The sequence below is a fragment of the Petromyzon marinus genome, unplaced genomic scaffold, assembly GCF_048934315.1.
Source record: "Petromyzon marinus isolate PM22_M1 ecotype Great Lakes invasive population unplaced genomic scaffold, UKy_Petmar_22M1.pri1.0 PM_Scaffold_26, whole genome shotgun sequence".
NCBI lineage: Eukaryota > Metazoa > Chordata > Hyperoartia > Petromyzontiformes > Petromyzontidae > Petromyzon > Petromyzon marinus.
Genome location: NW_027423235.1, coordinates 1,297,440 through 1,311,045, shown reverse-complemented (window position 1 = coordinate 1,311,045; position 13,606 = coordinate 1,297,440). Strand labels below are relative to the sequence as shown.

At 46.3% G+C, this 13,606-nt stretch overlaps 1 long non-coding RNA gene across 1 annotated transcript; it reads right to left on the bottom strand.

Annotated features, from left to right (window-relative positions):
• Positions 1–405: 405 nt before the first annotated feature.
• On the bottom strand, positions 406–2,454 carry LOC142923076 (uncharacterized). Its single transcript, XR_012940499.1, has 2 exons — positions 2,200–2,454; positions 406–701 (listed from the first exon to the last, which is right to left on the bottom strand). It is a non-coding gene; the product is annotated as an uncharacterized LOC142923076 (long non-coding RNA).
• Positions 2,455–13,606: the final 11,152 nt, after the last annotated feature.

Sequence of the window (13,606 nt, the reverse complement as noted above, 5' to 3'; positions counted from 1 at the left end):
GCCGATCCACCACCGATACCCCTGCGTCTGCAGGCCGATCTACCGCCGCCACCCCAGCGTCTGCAGGCCAATCCACCACCACCCCAACGTCTGCAGGCCAATCCACCACCACCTCAACGTCTGCAGGCCAATCCACCACCAGCCCAACGTCTGCAGGCCAATCCACCGCTGCCACCTGTGGGTCTGCAGGCTGATGCACCTTCACCACTCCTGGGACTTCATATTCAATACCCGTTGAGAAATACAACTGAGATTCTTGCATTACGTGTAGTCATTACACTTTCGGTGTTTTGCTTTCAATGGTGTTTGTCACGCCAAAACAAAGGTCACATGTTGCTTTCGGGAGGTTATAGCTGGGAGGGAGAGGACAAGTTTGGCAGAAAAGAACCAGAGCTTTGTATGAAGTGATAGGCCATGTAACTTTTATTCAGCGCTATGCAGCTGAAAAAAGCATATGCCACTGAACTAATTCAGAGTAAGACCTCCGCTCTGAAATCGGAGCTGGTAATAAACAACTGCCCAGATATGGGAATACCTCCACTCTTTCCACAACTACCTATCATGCGGAGTTGAGGGGGTGGAGTCCTTAAAGACATACAAAATATCAAGGCAGGTACTGCTTTGATTTATTTGGTAGGGCGAATGGTAAGGCCCTATCTCTTATTGGCACGATCCAGGTTCACCATCAGACTCTCCCACTCCTGGAAGTGAACAGCCATTATGAGATCATCAACATCATCAGCACACAGATCATCCGTTGTTCCCTCCTTCCAGATTAAGAAAAACCGTGGGGCATGTTACACGTTAACATTATTGATACATTACGATTCGTAGATCAAAGTAGATTTTAATACAATCAGTCCTCGCTTAGAATGCCCCCGTAGAACACTCATTCGTTACAGTGATAGGTGTGGGGCCAAATGTTCTGGACTGACTTCTACCACCAAGCCAGCTTCACAACATCTGCGCATTTCTCCGGTTTCCTCCTACGTGCCGAACCCTGATGCTTGAAATTGTCCAAACATCTTAATGCAGCACGGAGCTAATAATGAGTCTCGAGACTCAATGTAGCTCTCCTGGGTACATAAAGGATATTTCTAGATTTGATTATATTCATTCATATGATTCAGCCTAGCAGCTGCACTGCGATGTGCCAGCCTTGCCACTGTGTCATGGTGGTAGTGGTGGTAAAACCGATTCGGAATAATATGTTCAGTACGCGTCGTGATTTTTGTATTTTAAAAGTGTTAATCAAACGAGTTGCAGTGACGTCATGGCCGAGTAAGCAGCAATGACCGCTCCAACCCCTACATTAGAACATTACCTTTTTCGACCCAACATAACCACTCGCTTTCCTGTTTGATAGTTTTCTTATTTTTCTACCTGGCCTCAGGCACTTTATAGGGGGCCTTGGAAAGCTGGTTTTCTACTTTGGAGCTTCCTAGGGCGATCCACAGCCTCCTTAGGTGTAGGGTCCTCAGTAAGCAACTCGAGCCTGACCTCATGGCTAGGCCAAGGGGACCTTCCGCCTGTATCTTTGTGCTCCATAGAAGACAGATCCCCTGGGAAAAAAGCCGTAGCTTTGTCTCTCCCCCCCCCCACCCCCATTCAAGTTGACACCAGAGATCCCGGTGGGAGGAACGAGAGCTCTTACAAGCCCTTTTGTAAAAAAAAAGAGAATACTGCCCTTCTTTGGGTCCTCAACGAGATGTCGAGTAAGGTTTGCAGGAGGGTGAAGATTCAGGAGGCAGCCACATATGACCCTTCAGACTATGCTAGACGAGCAGAGCGGTGCAATGAAGACCTACGAAGCCAGGCTGCTGGAACCTGAGGAGGCTTACATCAGACTGGACTCTAAGGGACGGGAGTGCCAAGTAAACCATACGGCCTCCCGGAGGAGGTCGAGGGCAACGCTCCTCAAGATGATCTATCCTACATTCGGCTACATCTGCTCGAAGCTCCGGCATTCCTCTCTACAACTGGGCCATCACCACCTACACGAGTCGGCGCTGCGCTGTGACCACGGCGTGCCTCCACGCGTGCCTGTCGACGGTCGTCCTCAAGACTGCCCGCATCGAACGCGAGCTCATCTCATTCGTATGGCAATGCTTGCTTCCCGCAGAGCAGACTCCTGTACACAACCTCTCTCGCATAGATGTAGCGTCATGAATGCACATCCTTTACCGTCGGTATACTTACCTGCAGTTGCGGGCACAAGCCCATAGGGGGTGCCACCCTGAGCTGGGGAAGGACAGAGAGAGCCAGGCCCCAGGTGAGGGGTTGGGGAGTTCTTCCAGAGCCCCCTGGAAGGTTCTAGAGAGGGGGCGGTACAGGGGGTGGAGAGCCCCCGAGAGGTGTATTAAAGGGGCACCTCTGGGACAGCTCAGGGCAGTGCTCCGAAGACGAAGAATAGAAGACCAGCCTAGCTAGGACCCTGGGACCCGACATCCTTATAAGGGTCGGGGCCGAGCGCGGACCAGTGGTCAGGACCCGTACCTTGCCTGGGTCGGGTCAGTTAGCCTCCCCTAGGGCACAGATAGCCAGAGGGCTGAGAGCCAGGTTTGATCAGTGCGAGGGCACGCTAGCCCGGAGGCTGTACCTCCCTAGATAGTGGGAGTTAAGGGGAGTTCTGTTCATAGTTACAAATAAACCGTGTTGCCTCTAAAGACGTCTCCAGTCTCCGTAAAACCCATTACATATATATGTATTTTTATATTTTGACAACTGTCTGATAAACATGTTGCCTGCGTGCGGCGACACTGCATGCTTTTCCCTCTTCCTTTTCCTCATCCCTTCACCACAGAATGAACACCTCGGGGGGGGGGGGTCAGACATTTGTGACGATGTGTGACGAGGGGGAGGGGGGGTTTGAGAAATGTGACGTCACATCAAAATGCGCTACTTTAAGTATAGCATTGTTCTTCTTTGGTTCTTTCGGTAAAGTCACATAGAATGAGAATAAAATAATAAATTGATGAAATAAAATAACAATAATATTCTCACGACGTTTCGGCCACAACACAAGCGGCCTTCATCAGGTGAAGGGACGAGACTGTCTGGTAGGACAGCCCTGCAATTGCTCGTTCAGGCCAATACTGACATCGTTTCAAGACACCTCTGCTTCACAGTAGGGGGTAGCACATTCCCACCCATTTTGAGCATAATGTTCATCACGCTAAGTCGAACTGATATTTCAACATTTCAGTGCTGGAATTTATCTAAAATTAAATACAGTACTACATTTATCGTGATGGTTTTTTGTTGCTTATTTCTGTGGAGTAGCTGGGAAACGAGCCGAGTCCTTCAACTCCCTACACTTGATAACACAGTATGTTCAATGCGGCTGCTGGATTTTGAAGCCATGGTGCCAGCTGTAATCTCTGGGTCATAGGGTGACCCAGGTGACCCTTGCAAATGAGACTATTATGGTCTCTTGAGTTCTCACCCGGTTAAATCAAAAGACCTCAAACAAAAATTTGAGCCACCCGGCGACCTCTGAATTCCTTGCGTGGAGGTTTATATTGAAGGAAGGTTAACAGCAATCTAGAGACAGTAGAACCCCTCTTAAAGATGGTAATTGGTTCCACGAACACGAGCATTAAAGGATTTGGTCATTAAGCGAGTATAGGAAATACGTGTTAAAAGCTTAATTCGTTCCGATAGCATCGAAAGTTTTCCTTGTTCACCCAAAAAACGTACTTTATAATATTTAAAAATGGATATTAATACATAAAGATACTAACAATATAAACACATCATATTAAAATAAACACTGTTAATAAATGTTAATAAATTCATTGATTTAAAGCTTTCGTGACTGCAGGGATTCATATTCTTGGTTATTTCGGTAAATTCACGTAGAAGGGAAACAACAAAATAATAAAAATATAAACAATAAAATTCTCACGACGTTTCGACTGCAACACAAGCAATCATCATCAGGTGTGAAAACCACAACAAGAAAATGCGAAAAAAGTGGCGGTTATTTTAACGTTAGCACCACGGAGAGAGATTTGATAAACCATTTCGGGTCTTAATTGATTGATCACGCTTAAGGTGACTTTCAGAACGCATCCATTATTTTTCGTCTCCCCCCTCCTCTTTTCCGAACATAGATGGACTCGTCCATCTGAACAAACTGTCAAATCTCTCTCCGTGGTGCTAACGTTAAAAGTAACTGCCACTTTTTTCAAATTTTCTTGTTGTGGTCTTCACACCTGATGATGATTGCTTGTGTTGCAGTCGAAACGTCGTGAGAATTTTATCGTTTTATATTTTTGTTATTTTATTGTTTCCCTTCTACGTGGCATGAATTCATATTTACTGTACCTACAACAGCCCGTCGTTAACAGAGAAATGGTCGGTTAAGCCTACACATTGAGCTCTATGGAGGCCCGTTGTTAAGCGATTAGTTAACAAGGGTGGTCGTTAAAAGGGGTTCTACATCTACCTTTGATTTCGCCGCCTTCACCAAGATGTCGTAGTTGGAAGGCGGAGGCGCCGGATGGCGTCGGAGCAGCGCACACTCGGGGAATTCGTCTACGATGCGCTCCGCCACGGAGATGTTGGCGAGCAACATGAACTCCTCCACCATCGAGTTGGTCTCCCTGTGTACACGCACCAGTTTCCGCCACCACAACACATCAACCACAAGGGTCAAGAATCTTTATCTTAGAATATTTTGCTGATAATAAATTTCCCACGTGATAAGCCACTTTGTTCAGCTATCATTTGTGGTCAGGGTTTTACTTGGTAAGATAAAAATAGTTTAGTTGTATTTGTATATTTGTTTAAGTTATTTGTTTACCTTTCCAATACTTTGCAATCCTAACGTGTGCTTGTATTGTTTGTTGTTGTAACGTTGTGACCTGCCCCAACTGGACATCTGTGAAAAAAGAGCTTTATAGCTCATCGGATTCTTCCAGTAGAAATATATATTTTGATTCTGATAGAGAGATCTGCACAACAGTCGGATTGCAGTCATGGGAGGTGTCTTGTTGACGAGACTCACTTGAGTTCCTTGGTCTGCAGGTCGATCGGGTCGTGGGTTTCGCTGTCCATGTGGAATCGGACCTCAGGGGATGCCAGAGTCAATGCCCTACGGGTGGAGAAGGGACATGAGCGATTATCATGTCCAGCCAAAACAACACAGAATCTTAATATAAGACCTTCACAAACTCAGATATTTGAGTTGAACATGCACAGCTCGTTAAGTCAATCCACTGCTGGATGAGGGCCGCCCCATGTTATGCGGGTCGTGGGGTGGTTTTACCGTACTTAACCGTGGTGGTCAGTACGCGTTGGCAAAGGTGGGGGAGCACAGACATGGGAGCATTAAGTAGAGTAAAACAATTTATGTCACTGCATTGTCCTCTATTGCCCACAATGTAGCCCCGCGGCAGCCTGTAACACTCCAATCTAGAAGGATGTTATTAACCAGGTAAAACCTTAACTTCTTTATTGTTTTTGATTTAAAGCTTTCGTGACTGCAGTAATTCATATTCTTAGTTTTTTCGGTAAAGTCACGTTGAAGAGAAACAACAAAATAACAAAATATATATAAAACAATAAAAAATTCTCACGACGTTTCGACCATAACTCAAACGGTCATCATCAGGTGTGTCGGTTTGCATAAATGTATTTTGAAAACGGCATATTTATTTATTTTTATATATAAAAAATAACGTTTGCGTCACGCGCAACGATGGCAGTTTGCCCAGGACTAGTCCATCTATTTTTTGAAAAGAGGAGGGGGGAGACGAAATTTGTTTTTATGTATGCTGTCTGAAAGCCACTGTAAGCGTGAACAATCAATCAAGAAGTGAAATGATTTATCAAATCTTTCCAATGATTGCTAAGATAGAATCCATCTTCTCGGTTGAAATTGTCTCTGTGTTTGTATATGTGGATAGCCTCATGAACGAATCTCTCATGGAAGCCAGATGGCTTACAAAGAACCTCCGTCTTGGAAAAGTCAATGGCATGTGAGCCTACTGAATTAGAACAATGATCTGCTACGGCCGAGGTGTTGGTCCTACCGTGTTTAAGGTCTGCTTTATGTTCACGAATGCGGTCCGAGATATGGCGTTTGGTTTCTCCAATGTAACTACTACCACAGAGGCAACTTAGTTTGTAGACACCAGGGTATTGTATGTCCGGAATCACATCTTTTACAGACGGAACCAGATCACGGATTTTATGTAATGTGTTGAAACGGACCTGGATCTTGTGTTTATTCAAGATTTTGGAGATCTTTTTTGTGATCCCAGCAATGTAGGGTAAAGTGATGGTTTTGAAAGGCTCCTCAAGAGGGTTCTTCTTCATGGTTTGAGTGATAGCTTTGCGGATTGTATAGTCGGAGTAACCATTAACCCTAAGAGCTTGGTGTACGTGCTTGAGTTCACTGCTTATGTGTTCCTGGTCGGATATGCATTGGGCTCTATGATACAGAGTCTTGATGAGAGAATTCTTCTGTGATGGATGGTGGTGGGAATCCGGTTTCAGATAAGCATCCGTATGGGTAGCTTTCCTGTAGACAGAGTGGCTCATTGAACCATCAGGTCTCTTTTTAATTAGGACATCCAAAAAAGGTATCTTGCCATCTATTTCGACTTCCATGGTAAATCTGATGGCTGGGTGTATGGAATTGATGTGGTCGAAGAATTGGTCTAGAGCAGGCCGGCCATGTGGCCAGATGACAAAAGTGTCATCCACGTACCTCTTCCATAAGGTTGGGCGCAGAGTGGCAGTCTGGATGGCGTCAGTCTCAAATTTCTCCATGAAAATGTTAGCTACAAGCACAGAGACTCTGTATCATAGAGCCCAATGCATATCCGACCAGGAACACATAGGCAGTGAACTCAAGCACGTACACCAAGCTCTTAGGGCTAATGGTTACTCCGACTATACAATCCGCAAAGCTATCACTCAAACCATGAAGAAGGACCCTCTTGAGGAGCCTTTCAAAACCATCACTTTACCCTACATTGCGGGGATCACAAAAAAGATCTCCAAAATCTTGAATAAACACAAGATCCAGGTTCGTTTCAACACATTACATAAAATCCGTGATCTGGTTCCGTCTGTAAAAGATGTGATTCTGGACATACAATACCCTGGTGTCTACAAACTAAGTTGCCTCTGTGGTAGTAGTTACATTGGAGAAACCAAACGCCATGTCTCGGACCGCATTCGTGAACACAAAGCAGACCTTAAACACGGTAGGACCAACACCTTGGCCATGGCAGATCATTGTTATAATTCAGTAGGCTCACATGCCATTGACTTTTCCAAGACAGAGGTTCTTTTTAAGCCATCTGGCTACCATGAGAGATTCGTTCATGAGGCTATCCACATATACAAGCACAGAGACAATTTCAACCGAGAAGATGGATTCTATCTTATCAATCATTGGAAAGATTTGATAAACCATTTCAGGTCTTAATTGATTGTTCACGCTTACAGTGGCTTTCAGACAGCATACATTAAAAAAAAATTCGTCTCCCCCCTCCTCTTTTCAGAATATAGATGGACTAGTTCTAAATAAACTGCCAAATCGTAAAACCTTAACTTCTTTATTATTGCCTTCATTTCCGCATCTCCAGCTTCTTCAGCCTCCCACTCCCAGCCCCACTCACTTCCCCCCCCCCCCGGCATTTTGCTGTGCTCGCCCCTTTAATCCCTCTAGCAGCACCCCACTTCCCCTACCCCACACCCCCCCTCTCTATCTCTCCCCCCTTGCTCCCCCCCACTCTCTTACCTATATAGCCTCTTGTTACAACAGCCCTTTTTTGCCCACTTCAGCAATTGTTTCTGGCTGTGGTTGTCCCACCTGAAGAAGGACGCTTGTGTTGCGCCCGAAACGTCGTGATTTAATTTACTTGTTATTTTATTTTATAGTTTTACCTATGTGACTTTACCGAAAAAAAACCTGAGTATGAATCCTGTAACACTTGTTTGTGCATGGTATTCACCCAAGCCTCATGCATCATGGGGTCAAAAAAGCAACAGGTGCAGCCTTGCAATTGCTTGCTCAAGCCACTGCTGGAAGAAGGGTGCTCCCATAAGAGGCGGCCCCTCTAGAGATACACCCTTCTACAGTCCCTTTCAATGTATTTTAGCCTACTCTTCCACGCTGGCCGGATGTCTTAGAAGACACGGGAGTAACCACACTTTACCGCGCCACAGGCGACCTGCCGATCGACTAAATGTGGTGCACCCATTAATACTGCTCATCGCTCCAGTGGCGGTGGAGGGGATGAGGATCTTGACAATGAGTTACCCGTTTTGAATGCGCCTCTGCTTGAGGATCTTGGCCAGGGAGTTGAGGCCACGCAAGCTGCTGGTGACCGGGTCCTTCCGCCCGGCGTCGTCCATCATTAGCTGAGCCTCTGCGTACGTCAGAGACGCCTGCGGGGATACGATGAACACACTACGGGTGAACCATGGGGTCCTCGCAATTACACAATGCCCACGCCTGATCCAAGCCCAAGCCAGAACTCAACAGATGTCTACGTGGCTCCCGATGACCACTGAGGGTTACGCTCACCCAAAGACAGCAAAATTTATATTTTTTTAATTCTCAAAGCTGGAATTTAACCAAATTTAGTGCAATGTAATTTGGTGGTCTTTTGTGCAGTGAGTTTAACACATAGGCTTTCGTGACCAATATCATCCATAATACAGGTTTTTTTGGGTTAGATTGTGTAAATACGTAAATGTGTCGTTAAACCCGCCACCACCCGACACAGCCAACTAGTAAGGGTTGTAACATAAACAGAACGTGGCCAATTCGTCACTGGTACAACACACCGGTGTGCTGTACTCGTGACGAATTGGCATGTTCTGTGTTTTGTGCAGTGATTGTTGACTGGACAGAGACCATCAACTCACTACTTTCATGTCCTACCTCGCACCTCCGATTAGCACAGTTGGCTACGTATGGTGCAAAAGAAGTTCAACATACATACTACCACTTGTGAACCCGGTTCATCTCGCTACACTTGTGAACCCAGAGGTGCAAGCTCAACGCTCTGACCTCTCAGCCATCCGGAAACCTCAACTGCACTAACATAGCAAGGCACCGATACAATACACGTGAAAGCAAACGAGAGTTTTACAAAAACTGAATGTCTGAGGGGGGGGGGGGAACTCACCTTGGAATTGATGATGCTCTTGGTAAAACGTGTGCTCACGATCTCAGCCTTTGGAGTCATCTCCCATATGCACGAGAACGCCAGCCTGCACGCGCACAGCACATGCATCGTGGCCATTCACCGTCGAGTGGCGGAGTCGTCGACATTGGACTGGTGCAGGGTGTTCACTCAGGAAAGCCTCGCAAAGTCTCGAGACTCTTTTTCAGGAGGGTCTTGCCAAGTTTTTGGTAGTCGAGTCATTCTTTCAGCAGCGGGATGTTTGGCCAAATACCGGTTTGGGTTGTTACAAATGACTCAACTGGAATATATACGTAGCAACCATTGTTCGACTGCAAAAGCTTTGCAGTACCCTCCCGAAGTTATGAGATTCAGTGAGGCTTTCCTTGGTTAAGGATCATAGTAGTAATAACACGTTTATGTTAGCGATGAGAGGAAACCTGATAACCTGGAGTCAACCCATGCTAAATAGGGGGAGAACATACAAAATCTACATGGAAAGGCAACCAAGTCGGGCATCAATCCTAGGCCATTCTTGCTGTGAGACACGTGTTACCATTGTGCCATCCTGGTTTGGCTGCTTATGTATGTACACATGCTTGTGTGGATCTGTACAATTACACTTTAACAGTGCCACGCATCATGGGATTACATGTGCACCTGGCAACAACGCACGTTAGCTGCTGAGTATGGGTTGCAATGTGCGCACTTGCGAGTTCACAGTTGTTGGTGCATCTCACCGGTCGACGTTGGATCTCAAGGAACACAGGTTTGAGCTCAATAACTCTGGCACCATATCAATCCTCTGCAGGCGCACAAACACATAAACGCAACCACTTCTCTGTCAGTAAACACAATCTGGCAAATACATATGCACCAACTCAACGAGTGTTTTGCAAGCAAACCCACACATGATTAAGTCACCTGCAGGTAAGTGTTCAGCAAAGGGATGTTTTTGCGAATGCCACTTAAGATTGTATGGGTTTTATTTAGAGGAAATCTGATGAATCCAGAGGAAACCCATTCACTAACAGGGGGGAGGACAAACAAAACTGCAAGCAAAAAGGCACAAGAGTTGAGTAATCAAACCCAGCGTCTCCTTGCTGCAAGGCACGAGTGTTACCACTGCGCCGATAGCCTGCCGCTCATGATGTCACGGTACATCATATGATAAGAAATCCGCAAAAATCACCTCGTTTAAAACATCATGAGAGATATTCAGCATTGTTGTTGCACATTTTTTAATTCTAATTCATTTTTAAGTTATCGTTATTCACACGGGAAGTACTGAAAAGCACGCAAAAAAATGTGGTGAAAATGTCAAATACAATTACAGTTGTGGGGAAACTGGTACCGCGATGATCGTTACATCATAATATTTTACATCATGTCGTAAAGTTAAGAATGAAAGGATGAAATCGGCGGGTCGTAAAACACTTGATATTGTGGCAAGAAGAAATCCACATCTTACCTTCTCACACAGGTAAACTGTGGTACCACGCAGAGATGCCTCCTCATCCAAGGCATTCCCCGGCCGGATAAAGTAGCTCACATCGGCGATGTGTACCCCAACCTAGAACACACATTAATAAACCGTCACCACCCTCACATGCATGGATGTGTAATGACAGGGTGATACCTGCCGGCCTGTAAGGGTAATTAAGGTTATAGCTGCATTACATAACGCCTTATTATGAAGGGGCGTATCTGGGGTAAAGGTCAACGGCGGAGTCAGTCGAGAAGCTCCGGGAACCATCCCGAAGGGCCTAGAAGGTTCTAGAAAGGGGGCGTGGCCAGAGGTGGAGATTGGCCACTCCAGGCAGATATAAAGAGCACCGAATCAGAGCTTCGGGGCTGTTAGCGTGGGGTCTGGGTCCTGGTTGCGTCGCTACCGTCGTCATCTCTTCGTCTTCGACCACGTGGCTGGTTCTTCTGCAAGAGCAACTCTGTCTCCGCCGCTACGCTCGTCAACCAGCCAGCGTAGCTACGCAGGATGGAGATGGGCTGCGTGCTTGTACAGCCTAGGTGTAGCCGCATTACAAAGTGTATCGCCCTGTGTGCTTTTAATAAATAAGAAGCCTTCTACTAGACGTCTGTCGGAAGTCGCTCACTCCACATGCATGCATAACCTCCACCATAGCCACTCCAACCAAAGCACAATAATATGAAATGAAATGCACATCCATTACTACCTGGTGCATTCATTGTGAACCAGGCATTCGGCCAGTGACGTGGACACTTAGGCCAGTGGGGTCTTAGCCATGGCTTGGCTCAGGCTTGGCTCTCGCGCAACATGCATTGAGATTATTTCTATTATTTTGGCTGCTATAAATGTCCAAATGATGGGCCACTTTGTTGAGCTATTCATTTGTGGCTAGTTCACTAATCAAAAATAAATCAATACCTCAGTGGGCTTTGCCTGGTAGGATGGGGATGGTTTCGTTGTATTTGTTTGTGTTTGGGTTATTTGTTTATCTTTCTTGTACTTTGCACTACTATTATGTTTTTGTACTGTTTGTTGTTGTAACGTTCTTACCCGCCTCTACTGGACATGTGAAAAATAGCTTTATAGCTCATCGGATTCCTCCAGTATAAATATTCTAATTCCAGTATAAATATTCTAATTCTCAATAAGCCACATCAAAGCAACGCTTAAAACCAGAGCTGCCTCTAAGCATGGTTCCAGCCCTGAGCCTCTGTGTCCCTTGTGCCTCCTCGTATATTTCTGCATGCTCCCAGCCACGCTCAGAATTTCCGTGAGCTGAGCGTGAGCCAAGGCACAGCTGAGCCACTCATGCTTCTTTGGAGGCAACGGAGCAGATCAAGCCAGAACCGAGCCATGTTGAAGTCAGTCCTGAGCTGAGCAGAGACCAAGAATACGGGCACTAAGGCAACAATGTTTGGAAACTTAAAAACAGGAATATTGTCCACCCCTTTGTCAATCCACTGCAGGATGAGGGCTTCTCCATGCCGTAATGGGTCGCGATTGTCATTTGACCTTGCTTTATTACGATGGTCAATGCAGGTGGTGAAGGGGAGAACTTGGGCAGTTTTTTTAGATATCACTCTGTACCGGTGTTAGCCATGACTGGGAATCTAAACCAGCTTGACAGGATGAATGTGCAGTGCACTTATCATTGTGCCACTAAACTCCCCTTGTCACCTCCGCTAGCATTGACAAAACCATGAAAGGAATAGGCACGAATTACCGCGACCGTGACCACGATTACCACCACCAAATGAATACCTCGGTGTTCCCATTGTCGAGCGGTTTGCAGTGTAGGGCATCGTCGATGTCTGTGCAGCCTGGAGGATCCACGCTGCAGATGGACAATGCACGGAGGTCCTCCCTGCCAGCCTGGTCCTTGTACGGGACACACACAGCACCAGGTTCAACAAAATGCTGCCTTCCAACAACCAAAACACAGGGTGAGCCATACATGGGTAAACCAACTTCATTCTAATGGCGTTCTATCTTCTCAATAGGCGACTGAATATTTTGAAAGTACAGTCCGTTCTCCTATGACTCTGCGTGTTTTCATATCGTGAATTAGATATAATGCGATGAATGCATTAGGGAACACATTTTTTTCATAACATGGATGTGAATTGGATAAAAGGCGATCGAGTGAACAGCACTGCGTTGTGCGAGGCAGAATAAGCGGTTGTACGGTTGCCTCGGTGTAGCATCACACAGCGGGATTATGCTGGATGCTTCTAGATGCTACTCACGTACCCAAAGTCTTTGTTAAGCCTGCGTACGCATCTCACGTATTTGCGGACTGTCCTTTACCCTATATTATTAATTATGCGATTTTTCCACAATTCGGTGTTCTTCAGGAACGCAAGTACAGCGTTATAGGAGAAAAGTCTGTAGTCCCCTTGCTCCATTCATTTCTGTACTGGACCATCTCCACGGCCACTGCAGAGTCCTCCACATCCTGGCTCACCACTTTGATCCGCATCTCTCGAGGCCTGCCTCTTGGGTCTCCGCCCTGGTGCTTCCATAAGTCCGTTGCCTTCCTTCCTCCGATGTGAATTTCCTCTCTTCTTACGATGATGTGTCCGAGCCATCGACTTTCTTTCAGGTCGACGGCTTTTCTATATACGGTCTGCAGTAAAGGTGTAGAGCCCCGTGGCGTCTCGTTCATGCCAGTGCAGCGGAAGGACCTCGACTGGAGGGAGAGCTCCAGAGAGGCCCTCTAGAAGGTATTCTACGCAGGCCAAACATCTTGAAACTATTGAGGTTTGACAGCACGATGATGATGGGGGGTGTTTTCGCATTTGTCTATTGTCGGGGGCCTATACGTCGGGGGCCACACGTCGTGGGCCACACCAAAGGCCACCCAGGGGCCACCAGTGGCCCGTGGGCCTTGTAATAAAGAACATTGAAGTAAAGGATTCTCACATGCACGACCAAGCACACCAACACACTGCAGGCGTAAGAATTGAAC